We start from the raw sequence: 13,287 nt of genomic DNA, 5'->3' as shown, positions 1-13,287 counted from the left end.
TTCTCAAAGAGTAAGCTGAGAAAATATTACCATAAGTGACCAAAGGAAATCATACTCAACCCTATGAACTACAGTGACCTGCAAGAATTTGGGGATCTTCTTCAAGAAAGACAAACAAATCTCACCAATGACTATTGTACAGGTAACACTTGTGTTTTCTTATTAAATATACCGGGTGATTGACATTTATTTCTCTTTTATCAGAATCTGATATGAATCTTTAATTTCTTAATACATTCTTTCACAAAAGTATTCATCACAGAATGTTCATAAGTTTGGCTTCTATCATATTTCCAAGGTTTATTAAGATAACCTCTGAATGACAGCTGTTTAAAATTTATTTTCTTCTTTTAACCACAGAGAAAGCTAAGGAGATATGGAACAGTACTTTGGTACTGAAACCACTAGTCACACTGCATTGAAACATAAAGGTCTGTCTCTCTGTGTGTATATGTACATACATCATCTTCTTAGCACAGGCTGCTAAATATTATACTAAATATTGAATAATTTATGGCATACTCACCATATTCACTTTATTAAGTACAAAGTAATGTATCTATGCTTTGAAGAATATAATGGCAGCTTAGCAACCTTCAAAGAAGTCAAGTCGTGTGATGCCTTTTATATCCTGTGTATTAACTTACTTGGCAAGCATCATGCCCTAGAGTATATTTGTGATTATTTCAATTTATACTTTGGAATTAAAAATCTAGCTTTGCTTATTAGTGTGTTACATAATGTTAGGTTAAAGTTTATGTTTAATTGTTAAAAATATATGTTATTTAAAATGCATACAGAAAAAAGAAATTGATATATCTAAAAGCTTAAAATTAGCATTATACTAAAATTAGTATAAGGTTAAAAATTAATAAACCAACAGGTCATAATAAAAAGGTGGATTTTTAAACAAAATGAAATGGCAACTCTCAATTACGATAAGAGACGTAGGGAGAGCAATTAGAGTATGGCCAAGCTTACATTTAGTATCATAGAGATGAATTTGTATTGCTTTCCCTTACTTTTTTTTTTTTTCCGCTCATTTTAATTAGAGAAAAAGAGAAGGAGGGGATGAAAACGAAAAGATGGTTATAACTTCCTAAGGATGCACCAAAGTATTTCTCCGTGGGATTTCAGGATGAGCAGAAGAAATGCTACGAGGGAGAAGCGGGCCAGATTAAAGACTAAAGAAGCAATGCCTAAAGGGAGTAGGAGTATTACAATGGCCAAACCACAAATACACAAATATTTGGAATTGAGTCCTCCAGGTACTAAAACAGAATAAAACCATCTATTTCCTTGACTACTGGAGTTTGCAAGGGCTTTTGAACCATGAAATTCTAAAGTAATTTAAACCTCTGAAATTTCTGAAATTGAAGGTTAGATTCAGGGTTCTCCGAAGACTAATGATAACGAGCAGTCTGGCGAGAGTAACAGAACTTTAGGAGCAGCAAGGCAATTTAAGTTCAAGACCTACTTTAGTAAGGTATCACTTTTGTAATCTTTCATTTTTATATAGATCATATCAAAGGTCTATATCACCATCTGTATAAAATAATCACATATTTATATAGATCCACGAATATTTATATTTTACATATAGGCATATGTGCATATATTAATATGTATTCATATATTCATATATGTGTGTATATATTTATATGAATATATGTATATACATATGTAGGTGAATAAGATGTAGTTCTTCGACTCAACCAAAAGAATTGGTTACCTTTGTGCACATGAGTAATTAAGATCTAGAGAAATGTTTAGATTTATTTTAATAATTTAAAATTTTGCTTAAATAGAGACAAAAGCCAAATAAATGTTTACAAAATATTCTGAATGTCTACATCCAACTAATTCACCTTATACAATGAAGTAAATATCTAAATGCCAAAGCAGACATATTTATCACCCCCACTCAATTTCCCATTCTCATAGTGTCCTAGTTATTCAGATCAGCTGACAAATCTAGAACTCAGAGCCGTCTTTGACTCTTTGTTGTTGTTGTTGTTGTTGCAAATCTCCTAAAGATAAGCAAGCCCATGACTCTGTTGGTTCTTCCTTAAAAATAAATATCAATTTTTCCTGTTTTCAGTATCTCCATTGCTAAAGGTCTTATTCCTACTTTTCTCACCTACTTACATTGGATTATTACAAGAAGCTGAGTTTTGTAGCCTTTAGTCATTCATTATTTCAACCTGCACACATTATGAAATGAATATTTCAGAACACTGAAGACACAATATATATTTATCTCTGGCTCTTAGATCGCTCTATATGCTATATACCCAATTGCAGTAGAAAAGATGAAAGTAAAAGAAGTTATATAAGGTGGATGATACCTCGAGAAATATATGCGCATGTATATGTGTGATGCATACATTAACTGACTCAGAAAATTTGGTAATCATTTGATCAGAATCACTTAATGTAACAGCCATGATAATATTCTATGGAAATCTTAAACCAAGCAATTTGAAACAAATCACTGTGAACTTGTACCTATACATCATAGCATGGTCTGTTCAATCTGGGGAAGAATTGATATATTTAATGAGAAATCAGGAAAACATAGCTGGGTTGGTAGGTAGGTAGGTAGATGCCCAGATACACAAATACATGAGAAATTCTGTAGAGTGGAATAAAGAAAGCTTTTACACTTCCTTGTTTTTTACACAGTAGCCCTTAGTTAATCATTCCTGTGAAAGGAAAAAGGGAACGGGAAGATTTGGGTAGGAAATAGAAGTTGACTTCGAAATGTAAGGTCTGCGGAGGTAATGGGAGTTTTGGCCTCAACCGCAGTTCTTTTCAAAGTCTGTAGAATAACCTCCCTATTGAAATAAGAATTCCCATTTCATGGATCATTAATTTCTTTTTCAAGTGATTAAGGATATATTATAGAAGAAAGTCCTACTCAGACCAAGAAATAGGACATTATAAAGTGGCTTTTTCTATCTATTAGGTCCCCAAAGGTTTTATCTTGTCTGCTCCTGACCATCTCCAGTCACTCCTATCCACAGGGAAGCATATTCTTTCTAATTGTTCTCTGTGGCAGAAACATTTGTCATACTACTTACATTTTTATCTTTTTAAAACTTAAGATCATTATTCCTTGTTCTAAGACCTTAGCCTGATTAAATAAATCTCCCTTCTCTTTTTTTAGCATACCGCAGTAAGTATTTATATATAGTTACCATATTTCCTCATTTGTCTTCCTATCTCTTAGTCATTCATATTAAACATCCTTAATTTTCATTATTAGATCATCAGCCTTTTTTCCTTTTATCATTTTCACCATCCTTTAACCTGACTCTATTTTTTTTTCCAACGTATCGTTTAGGTTAAAGAAGAGTTAAAAGGGGAAAAAAAAATAGGAGAGAAGTATTTATTTATTTATTTATTTTTTAAAGAGAATCTTTTTTTTTTAAGATTTTATTTATTTATTTGTCAGAGAGAGAGAGGGAGAGAGAGCAAGCACAGGCAGACAGAATGGCAGGCAGAAGCAGAGGGAGAAGCAGGCTCCCCGATGAGCAAGGAGCCCGATGCGGGACTCGATCCCAGGACGCTGGGATCATGACCTTAGCCGAAGGCAGCTGCTTAACCAACTGAGCCACCCAGGCGTCCCGAGAGAAGTATTTAAAAGATATATATTTTCATTATAAAAAGACAGCACTTACCTGGTTCCTTCATAACTCAACTAATTCTCAGTGGGAACATGAAAAATTTGTATTTACCTGTCAATTTATACTGACAGTGAAAAAATTTAGTCAAGGATTTCAGAAGTTTTATCATCGCATACTACTGACTATCCAAGAAGACCCTAAGAAATCATTAATAAATATTGGGGGTGTTTGTCCATGTGTGCATGTGTGTGTGTGTGTGTGTGTGTGTGCGCGCACGTGTGTGCACACGTGTGTGTGTATGTGGTCTGGTAGCTGCAGGTCTGTGGTTATAGTATTATAGTAACAGCTGTAATATAGGATCTAGTCATCTTGGGTTGCAGAATTTTTATGTAGAAAAAAACTAACCAGGTTAAAGTTCTTTGGAGGTTGATATGGACTGTAAAAATACAGACATTTTTACCATGATATCCCAGGAAATGATGGTGAGAACTAACTCTCTTAATTCTCTTAATGACTTTTTAATTGTCCTACGTCAGCCTGGATTTTCTTTTCAAAATAAAACAGAACTAGAAACCGTAAAGAAAACTTTCTTCTGAACCCTCATTGCAAACAACCTCATTCCATGTTTCCTAATTGGTCAGGTCTTTCCACATTATCCCACACCATTGACCATGTTTCTCTCTCCATCTGGCAAGTTTTTTCTTCTGTTTTTTTCTTTAGACCTTTCGGGTCCAATTGCACTATCTCCTCCCTTATGTAGATCTTTTTTGGTGTCCTCGGTTCATTCATTTCCACACATTCTGAGCACACCCAGGACAATGTTCATTTGACAGATATTTATGGCATATTAATGCATTCTGACAAAGAGTTAAGCATTCTGCTACTTACAGAAAATTCAATGATGAGAAGAAGTTATCTTCTTTCACAGTGCCTATATTCTAATGGTAAAGATTGCCGTTAATCAGATAATCACACAAATAAATATAAGGATTAAACATGACAGCCGTTATGAAGGAAAATGAGCTCCCTGCTGTCTGCTCTCTTTATGGTTTCTGTCACATTTCAGCAGTTGGAAATGGGTCTATGCAGTTGCTTCACTGAAACGGGAAGCACTTTAGGAACAGGGATTAGGTCTTCTGTTTCTTTATAGCCTTCATGATGTCTAGTGGCGATTCTATAGCAAGCACTCAATAAATACATGTTAAATTCAGTGCAAGTGTGCTCACGGGAGATTTTCTTTTTACAGTAGCAAAGCAGTTTGTAGACCGCCTGTGTTAGGTGCCCGTTAAAATGCGCACCCCTCTGAGACCTTTTGAAATCAGAATCTTTGGTGGAAAGTGAGAATCTAAAATTTCAATTAAGTTCCCAGGTGATTTTCCTGCACACTATTGTTTTGGGAATCTCTGAAGCGGAAGATACAGAGCACATGTTTAGAGAATAATTTACTGCTTGGAAAAAAAATATGTTTAATGCACTTTGTACACAAACTATAAAAATAAAAGACTTTTTTGGGTATTTATTTGCATTATTCTTGAAGCTGTTTTCTAGGCATACTCTATTACAGATCATGTGTTTTCCCAAGGCCCTCAATGAGATCTTCCTCTCGTGTTTATAAGTGAAACAGCAAATACTCCTGATTGCCTACTCAACATCCCTTCTCTCTTTCTCACTAACTGAGGGACGATTATTGCCCGGGGTGACCATGCACTTCAAAAGTAGTAACCTCTCCTGGCTACTTTGTAGCAAGAAGTATGCAGGGGAGCCGGTTGTGTCCCATAAAGTGTAGCGTTGTCACACAGTAGGATTTCTGAGAAACATTTTATAAAGGCATATCTTTTGGCCCTTTTTTCTTGCCTTTCCTTCCTCCTTACATATTGGACATATTGGACAGATGTGAAAGTCACGCATTTCCAGTGGTGAAGCAGGGAGAAAAAAGGTATGTGGAAGGTTGATAACAATGTACAAGACATGCCAGACTTCCCATCTCCAGACGTACTGTTATGTAAGGTATATATGCATAACTTTATCACCGAAACCACCATGTTGGGTTTATGTCCTTGCATTTGTCTTAGATATGCCCAAATAAGACAGTGGTGGTAGGCAGTACGCAATGGTCTCCCCAGAATGTCTCCATCCTAATGTTCAGAACCTGTGAATAGATCATGTTATACCAAGGTTGCAGATGGAATGAAGGTCAGTGATCAGTTGATAGGAGATTATCCTGGTTATTAGAGTGGGACCAATGTTGTTTTAAGAGTCATTAAATGGCGGAAGAGGGAGGCAGGAGCAGCAGTGTCAGAGTGAGGTGATGTGAGGAATACCTGAGCAGCCACTGGTGTTTCAAAGACAGGAAGGAGTCAGGTGCCAAGGGAGGTGGACAGCCTCTAGGGGCTGGGAAAGATAAGGAAATACATTCTCACTTAGAGTCTCCAGAAGAAACACAGACACCTTGGTGTTTGCCTAGTGTGATCCATGAGACTTCCAACCTCCAAAACTATGTGCAAGACAATAACTCTGTGTTGCTCTAGACAACTGAATTTGTGGAAAATGTTATAACTGCAACCAGAATCTAATACGACGTCTAATAAAATAAGATAACCTAACCACTATTTAGAGTGTAAGGAATATTAAGATACTAAATAACATTTAAAAATAATATGCTCAGGGCACCTGGGTGGCTCAGTGGGTTAAGCCTCTGCCTTCGGTTCAGGTTATGATCCCAGGGTCCCGTCATCGAGGTCCGCATTGGGCTCTCTGCTCAGCGGGGAGCCTGCTTCCCCCTCTATCTCTGCCTGCCTCTCTGCCTACTTGTGATCTCTGTCAAATAAATAAAATCTAAAAAAAATAAAAATAAAAAAAGTAATATGCTCTGGGTTAACTTATATATACACATATAAAAGTAAAAGACAGCTAAAGAACACCATGAAGAAAGAATATTCTATAGTAAAACAATTCTCTGCTGGAGGAACACAAATTACTGTGCGACATGCGATAATATGTTCTCTACATAAACATAGTGGCAATATAATTAAAGTGTTCTGTATCAAATTAATTAGATATTGTTGACTCATTTCTCAATTACAAGCTGGGAGGTAATATGGAGCTGAGTGGTTCAGCCCTACATGGCCCCAAATCACCAGGGCCTAATTATCAGCTTTATTAACGCAGAGTAGAGTTAGTTAGAGTCTTCATTCTCAGGAAATGCAGGACTGACTTTGTGAGGACCAGCCATCACTCAGAAACTCTGACTTCTCCTCATCTTGTCAAAGAGGCTTGACTCTCCTGACATCTTTCTCCCTGATTATTTTGAATAACAGAGGATAATCAGTCCTTCCTATCATTGGTAACGTTCTTTTTCTTTTCTTTTTTTTCTAGACACATCTAGCTTACTTAAAATTCTCTCCTTGTTCTAGCCACCTCAGTTTTTTTTTTTTTCTTTAAAGATTAATTTATTTCTGAGAGAGAGAGAATGAGAGATAATGAGTGAGCGGGGGGCAGGGGCAGAGGGAGAGAGAGAGTCTGAAGCAAACTCTGTGCTAAGTTCAGAGCCCATCATGGGGCTTGATCTCAGGACCCTGAAATCATGACCTGAGCCAAAAGCAAGAGTCAGACACTTAACCGACTACACCACCCAGGTGCTCCTAAGCCACCTCTAATTAAATCACTATAGACAAATCCATCTGCACTGTGTACAGATACTGACTTATAAGATGAAACATTGTACTTCCATATATACAACAGTTAGGTCCATATTGTCTAGAATTTAACTTGTGCTAGTTGAAACAATTATCAAACTGAGCCACTCCCCTGGTTACTTTTAATGCTTTGGACCAAGCGACTGCACTTGTCATTGAGAAGGATAAGTACAAAAGGTAATGTATAAGAGAACAACCTAGAAGTAAGAGATTGTGTACAATGTTTAGTGAAATTTTGATTTCACTTAAGGAAAGAAAAACATTTCAGTTTTTAGGCTAGAAACATTTGACTGTTCAAGCTCATACACACTAATGTATAAATAAGAATCATGAAACCAAAAAAAAAAAAAATCCTCAATTCATTTAAACATTTTGTGAATTATCACCATCGGTGCTTTTTTATTTAGGAGTTAACAAAACCTGCATAAACAATATTATCAGGGTTTTTTGGGTGGTTTTTTTTGTTTTGTTTTCACAGATTCATTTATTTTCTCACAAGCCCCTGCATTTAGAAAGTTTTCTTAATCAGGGAATTGACATTTAAAACAGTAATAAAATACTACTACAGACTATTAGCATAATGCCAAATAGTGGCAAGGATGTGGAGCAACAGGAACTCGCATTCACGGCTGGGGAGGATACCCAATGGAACAGCCATCCTGAAAGACAGTTTGGTTGTTTCTCACAAAGCTAAATAAACTCCTACCCTATGACTCAGCAATTTTACTCCTTGGTATATTCCCAATGGTAATGAAAACTCATGTATGCACAAAAGCTTACATCAGCTTTATTCATCATCACCAAATCTTCAAAACAACCAAGACGTTCTTCAGTAGGTGAATGGACAAATAAACTGGGATACGGTGGGACAATGGAATATTATTCAGCACTAAAGAAGCCATGAATAAAACACGGAGGAAACATAATCGCATTTTACTATGTGAAAGAAGCCAAGCTGAAAAGGCGATATATTGTATGATCCCAACTTAATGACATTCTAGAAAAGGCAAAACTACAAAGACATTAAAAAAAAAAAATCAGTGGTTGCCACGGGTGAAAGGCTGGGAGAGAAATGAATAGGCAGAGCACAGAGGGTTTTTAGGGCACTAGAAATACTTTGTGTGATAATTTAATGATGGATATACATCATTATATATTTTCCCAAACTTACTGAATGCACAATACCAAGAATGAACCCTATAATAAACTATAGACTTTTGAAGATTATGATGTGCCCACATAGGTTGTTCTTTATAAAAAATCTACCATTCTGGCGAACGATAATGGGGAAGGCAATGGGAAGCAGGAAATAGATGGGATATCCCTGTACCTTTTGGTTAACTTTGCTGTAAGCCTAAAAATTCTCTAAAAATAGCCTATTAAAATATTAAAAGTTTCTTAGGCTAAACTTTAAATACAAGATGTTAAAATCTTTTTTGTAATCTAATACAGACTGTTGTTCTGGAATTAATTTCAGAACATATTTTCTACCATAAAAATGTGTGATCGTTAAAGAATTTAAGAATTGTTAATATTGTTTATCACATATATGAAGTTATATTTGGCTCATATTTAAAATTTTAGGCACAGAATAATTATTGTTATTTTATAAACTAATTAAATGGGTTTGGCAAATATTCTTATTTTCTCCTAGATATTTTCTGTTTTTTGATTTTGAGCTGGAAGAAATCTTACAAGTCAAGTGGACCAACTTTTTAATTGTAGCACTGAGGAAATTAAATTTGGGAAAGATAAGATGGTTAAGATCACCCAGCTAGTCTGTATCATGACCTTGATTATAGCCGGTATTATAGCTTCCCTACAGAAGCCTACAGCCCATGATTCGCTCTCAAATGCAGCTCTGTTTTTTGATGTCATTGTGACTAACATATGTTCTAAGAAAAGAGAAAGACAAATATTTAATTTACATGCAAATATTTCATTTGTCACCAATTTAAATACATTCTCTGTATGACTTACTAAAAGAGTAAACACTTATGGATGACAAATTTAAAGATGTTTCTTATACACAAATAATTCACTGTAATAAAGAAAGTCTTTTTGGTTCACTTTATGAATACTGTCATAGTTCTTTGATCAAGTTACAGAAAGGAGAGCCAACTAAAAACACCTTGTTGTTTATTTAAATAACCCCAGTCTGGTACTCATAATTCGCGTCACATTTCTAAATTTAAAATTATACTCAGAACTAAAACAAACAGTAAGAAACAAAACAGCAGTATTTTATATTTCTAATTACTGAAGACTTCATGAATTTAATAATTTAGCCTTATCACTTAAACTAAGTGGATGAGATACTGAACTATTCTTAGATTTTAGCATAAGTATTTATTGTACAAGCGAGGTCATTATTTTTAAGGACTTTCTGATCATTAATTCAGCTAATCTTCATAACAATTCTATCAGATTAGCATTATTATCTATATTTTACAGATAGAAAAATTATCTGCTTACTAAGTGGTAAATTCAAATCCTAGAAGTCATTCTTCAAAATCCATGCTCCTCACCAGGACGCTGGATTATATCTCAATTTTACCATATTCTTTTCAGATTAACCCCATTAGATAAAGCAAACCAACAAATGATCTGAAAAATGATTAACAAATCTGAAATCAATTACAAAATATGCTACGTACTGTTGAATTTAATAATGAAATAATCAGTATTTCAGGCTTCACTATTTACTTATTAACAACACTATCATGTATTTATATGTACATTTGCAAAATGTTTTAAATATGTGATACTTTGTAGGGTAACTAAACTGTATTTCACCAAAAATTTTTTTGCATAATATATGGGCAGGAGAAAAAATAATCAGAATCAGGGTAGAATCAAAAGGGATTCTGACATACTACAGAGAAGGACCCAATTACAGGGTAAAAACAATCTGGACCTCTTAGGTTCAACAATGGTTTGCTAAAGCACAAGAGAATGACTTCACGAGGACACATCAAAAAGTACATTTGAGGATGTTTAGCTAACAGTTCAGATTTGAATGAAATTTTGAGGAAAAAAAGCTGTTACTGTCAAATTAAACTTATCAATAGAAATGAAATCTCTAGAATGATAAAGGACTTCCTCTTCATTGTTCCTTGAAGATGGCCTTTGCATTTGCTCTTTTTCCTCCTCAAACATCCTTTCTCAGATACCTTAGTTCATGACTCATATCAGTTATGTCTCTATTTTACTATCCTGCTTACACAATTCTCTCGTTACCATCCTGCTAAGAAGAGCATCCACCCCCTCTTAGCCTGTATATCCTGTTCTATTTTAAACTCATAACACGTATTTCTATTTATTTGTTTATTTGTTTGCTTGTGTATTACCTTTCTCCTCCAAAAACTAATCCTCTGAGATCAAGAAACTTGTTTGATCGGTGCCTAGAAGAATGACTCTGATTTATAGCTAATGAGCACTAAAAATACTAATCAAATGGATTGAAGTCCAAGATAGAATGAAATTTAAAACTTAAAAAGTATGATCACACTAAAAAAATTATCTTCAGGAAATAAAAATACAATTAAAGTGAAACACAGTCTGGGGCAGAGAAGCAGAGCCAGGAAGCAATATTTAGCCTGTGCAATAATGGGAAGGTGCCCCCCTCCACACACATTCTGTGCTATGTGGGTAACTACAGTGTCACAGCTGCTAATGCCGGACCCCGGTTATGAAATGGGGCCGGGAGGCTTAGTTGGTAATAAATATAAAAGCTTAGACTCTAATGCAGGGAGGGCTGAACAGAGAGAGAATTCAATGTAACACAAGCCCACAAACCAAAATTTGAAATCAAATGGGGAAGATACAGCTATTAAAGACAGGGAAAATGGATACTTAAGAGAAAAAAATCACTCAGGGTTTTTAAAAATATGAAAGATAAGTCTGAGAACAAAATTTAAAAATAAGTATGTTGAAGATGCTTAAATAGAAAGGAATATCATCTGCTAAAGAGAACGAGAAATAATAAAAACAAACAGGAAGATATGAATCAAGAACACGTGGGACGTAAAATGGTTAGTTAGAAACCCTATAAGGAAAAATGAGGTCCAAAAAAAAAAAAGAAAAAATTAGGTCAGGGTAAGTATTCATGGAGCGGAGACCCACAAGGAGTGAGACACTGAGCCAACATTATTTCTTGAAAAACACTTTTCACTAAGACCTGATAAAAAATGTATTTGATGTACTTTTTGAATAGCAGAAAGACAGAGCAAGAGAAGAAAAGAATAGTAGAAAAAGATGTGAGAGAATTATTTAGGGGCCAAAAAATAGAGTAATAATTGAAAGTCTTTAAGTCTAATAGAATTTCCATAAGATAACTGAAGGAATGATGAAGAAGTAAAGAAAGGAGGCCAGAAATGTCCTTCATTGAAGTCAGAAATGAAGCCTCATACTGAAAAAACCACTCTCACTGTAGGCTGAATGAAAAAAATTCAATCAACACCTCAGCCCTTCTTAATAAAACATGGTATAGGGGTTCCTGGGTGGCTCAGTGGGTTAAAGCCTCTGCCTTCAGCTCAGGTCATGATCCCAGGGTCCTGGGATAGAGCCCCACATCGGGCTCTCTGCTCAGCAGGGAGCCTGCTTCCCCTTCTCTCCCTACCTGTTTCTCTGCCTACTTGTGATCTTTCTGTGTCAAATAAATAAATAAAAATCTTAAAAAAACACAAACAACCACTGTATAGTAAGACAAGGAAAAACTCCTCTAAATTATTAGAGATAAAATATAAACAGAATAAAAGCTAACGAAAAAAATAAATAAATATGCTCCCCATAACAGAAATAATTGTCCAGAGATAATTGGGCAAATGGAAATTGTTATAAAATATTAAAGTAAATATTAAAACACCGAAGGAAAAAAATTAAATCTAAAATTTCAAATCTAACTAACCTATGATTCTAAAATAAAGGCTACACAAATATAACATTTAGCCATAAACAGAGATTAAGAGAGTTTAACCACAGAAATCACCTCTGAAAAATCTACTATAGAATATGTTCCAAAATGAATAAAATAGATCAGATGAACTCTGCTCCCACAAATACAAAGAATCTATTTGGCAATTTAATTAACTTTGGAATCTCAAATAACAATAGCTTTTGGCATTTAAAAATGATGGAAAATTGTGATGAATAACAAGAAAGATTAGGAAAATGGGTGTTCAAGAAGATAAATATCATCATAAGGTTCTTGTCACATTGTATGAAAAGACAGAGATACCAAGAAACCTCACACTATTTTAGAAGAGAAAGATAATTTCTTACTGTGGCATAAGTTTTTGGTATAAAAGGCTGAGTGGAAGCATCCACTAATGAGTAAAACAGAGAAGAACGAGTGCAGAGAAAAAGGTAAAAGTAAGCATCAAACGAAAACCTGCTGTTCCAGATGAGTCTCACACACAAAAATTCCAAAGCAAAATCAGTGGAGACTATGGAGAGGGATTACCTTAGCTTGAATCTTGGCATTCCAAAACTGTGTTGAGTTTGGATCATTTCCATTGCCCCTCTAGACCTCAGTGTCCCTTTCTTCAAACTGGGAATTGCAATGCAATTTGCCCTCTAGGCGTATTGTAAATAATAAATGAGATAATGCACATTAAAACAACAGAGGAGAGAGAGGGAGAAAGGAGAGACAGCATATACCAATAGTTTGGCCTACAGAGAAACAATCGGAAGGTACTCTTAATTGCATTTATTATTTATTTATAGTGAGTGGGGAGTATAAAACATGTACCTCTGGCCCAGTATACCTTGGCTTAAGTTGTGAATAAAGGTAATACGTATCTGACATGCTTCTAAATCTTTTTAATTATTTTATTTTAAAAATTAGAGTTACAAGGTTGTCAAATAGTTCACATCAAAATCTAAATACTGTATTTTTCAAAATTTTGATGATTTCTGGTTGACTTTTATTGAAAAAAGTGAAATTATATGTTTTTTATGTG

Source organism: Enhydra lutris, unplaced genomic scaffold (assembly GCF_002288905.1).
Source record: "Enhydra lutris kenyoni isolate GAN:26980312 unplaced genomic scaffold, ASM228890v2 scaffoldscaffold11, whole genome shotgun sequence".
NCBI classification, from domain to species: Eukaryota; Metazoa; Chordata; class Mammalia; order Carnivora; family Mustelidae; genus Enhydra; species Enhydra lutris.
This window is presented reverse-complemented; position numbering follows the sequence as displayed.